General features: G+C 41.7%; 1 non-coding gene across 1 annotated transcript; it reads left to right on the top strand.

Annotated features, from left to right (window-relative positions):
• Nucleotides 1-1,153: 1,153 nt before the first annotated feature.
• TRNAR-UCG (transfer RNA arginine (anticodon UCG)) lies at nt 1,154-1,226 on the top strand. The gene has a single exon. It is a non-coding gene; the product is annotated as a tRNA-Arg (tRNA).
• The last annotated feature ends 1,098 nt before the right edge of the window (nt 1,227-2,324 follow it).

The following is a 2,324-nucleotide window of genomic DNA, read 5'->3' as shown; positions in this document are numbered from 1 at the left end:
AAGTATTTCACTTTCTTCTGACAGAACTGCAATTTGGAAGGAGACACCTTGTGTCCATTCCTTCCCAAATGGTTCAACAGAGCAATGGTATCGGCTGTGCAGCCACTTTCTGTCTTTGATGCAATCAGTAAATCATCGATGTACTGTACTAGGGTTGACTCGAATGGCAATTCTAATGCTTCCAAGTCTTTCTTTAGAATCTGATTGAAAATTGACGGTGACTCAGAAAACCCTTGAGGAATTCGACACCAACTGTACACTCTGTCTAAGAATTTGAAACAAAAGAGAAATTGGCTGTCCTCATGAAGAGGCACCGAGAAGAATGCTTGCGACAAGTCGATGACTGAGAACCACTCGGCATCGCAAGGGACTTGAAACATTATCACAGCTGGATTTGGTACAACAGGGCAACACTTGACTATGATGTCATTTATTTTCCTCAAGTCCTGTACAATTCGGACCTTTCCACTCAGCTTTATTAATCCCATTATTGGTGAATTACATGGACTGCTTAACACTTCTTTCAGTACTCCCTGCTTTACAAATTCGTCAATGAGTTGGGCAACTTTCATGAGGGTGTCTTGTGCCATGTGGTATTGTGGGTGATAGTATATTGCAACAGAACCATTCCACTTCTTCACTGAAAAGAGTCATGCTGGTTACCCAAATGTGCAGCGTGTTATTTTATACAGCTTTCTTTATTGAAATTAAACTTGGATCACTTGAAATATTCTCTTTCAAAATGAATGTTTTGAGCTGCTGTGAATTTGATTTCTAGAGGTGGTGACAGGCTTTCAGGTACGTGCTTAGGTCAAGGCCCTGTTCATGTCACTTGTATAAGCTAATTCAGGGAGCAAATTAGCAAGTCAAGAAATGGGAAGTCTGAACTACTGTCAAAGCAGTTTCATTCTCGAAAAATACCATTGCAGCATAAAACAGAGTATTCAATAAAAGAAGAAAGGAGGATTAACTGCAAAAAAGCACCTCATAAGATATGAAACTTTGGAAATTATCTAGATATTGTTTGAAAAAACTCCTTTGATGGAAAGAAGATGAAGAACGGTATGGGATCCTGTCCTGCGCACCTGTAATTGATATGTTCCACATCCAATCATACACCTAACCCTAAAAACCCAAACATATTGCAGTCAGTGACCATGTGGCCTAATGGATTAGGCGTCTGACTTCGGATCAGAAGATTGAGGGTTCGAGTCCCTTCGTGGTTGAGTCGTTTTCTCACAGCACCCAACTTATCTTTACATACAAACTGGAGGCACACTCTTACAATACTCCTTTCACTCTCACTCATTAAGAAAGCCCAATACAAACTGCACAATCAGTCACGTTAACCCTTCAGCATTGCTACTTTTCTGTCTTTCTGCCATACCAAAGTACCTCTTCATAAATGCCACGGATATGCAATACGTATATGTTGGACTTTTGCTTATGCAGGGTCATCCCCAGTCTTTTTTCGCCTCCTGCCTCCTATTTTTTTCTGACATGTTGCTGTTGGCTTTTCAACTCTGAGCACTTTACCACTGCTAACCAGTGCTAAAGTGCATATGCTCTCCTGTTTAAATTGTATGTAAGTGGTTTATCCATGATTGGCATATTTGATTTACTAGTAAGTCCCTAGTAAGGTGCACTAGAGGTGCCAGGGCCTGTAAATCAAATGCTACTAGTGGGCCTGCAGCACTGGTTGTGCCACCCACATAAGTAGCTCTGTAATCATGTCTCAGACCTGCCACTGCAGTGTCTGTGTGTGTATTTTTACACTGTAAATTCGACTTGGCAAGTGTACCCACTTGCCAGGCCTAAACCTTCCCTTTTCTTACATGTAAGGCACCCCTAAGGTAGGCCCTAGGTAGCCCCAAGGGCAGGGTGCAGTGTATGGATAAGGTAGGACATATAGTAATGTGGTTTATATGTCCTGACAGTGAAATACTGCCAATTTCGTTTTCACTGTTGCAAGGTCTGTCTCTCTCTCATAGGATAATATGGGGGCTACCTTTAAATATGATTAAAGTGTAGATTCCCCTAGAGAGTAGATGGACATGTGGAGTTTGGGATCCCTGAACTCACAATTTAAAAATACATCTTTTAGTAAAGTTGATTTTAAGATTGTGCGTTTGGAAATGCCACTTTTAGAAAGTGAGCATTTTCTTGCTTAAACCATTCTGTGACTCTGCCTGGTTTGTGGATTCCCTGTCTGGGTCAGTTTGACAGTTGGGTTGTTTTTCACCTCACACCAGACAGTGACACAAAGGGAGCTGGGGTGTGATCTGCATTTCCTGATTAGCCATCTCTGCTAGGAGGGAGGGGTG

This window comes from Pleurodeles waltl, chromosome 4_1 (genome assembly GCF_031143425.1).
Source record: "Pleurodeles waltl isolate 20211129_DDA chromosome 4_1, aPleWal1.hap1.20221129, whole genome shotgun sequence".
NCBI lineage: Eukaryota > Metazoa > Chordata > Amphibia > Caudata > Salamandridae > Pleurodeles > Pleurodeles waltl.
The sequence above is the reverse complement of the archived record's forward strand: the minus strand, read 5'-3'. Positions and strand labels throughout refer to the sequence as shown.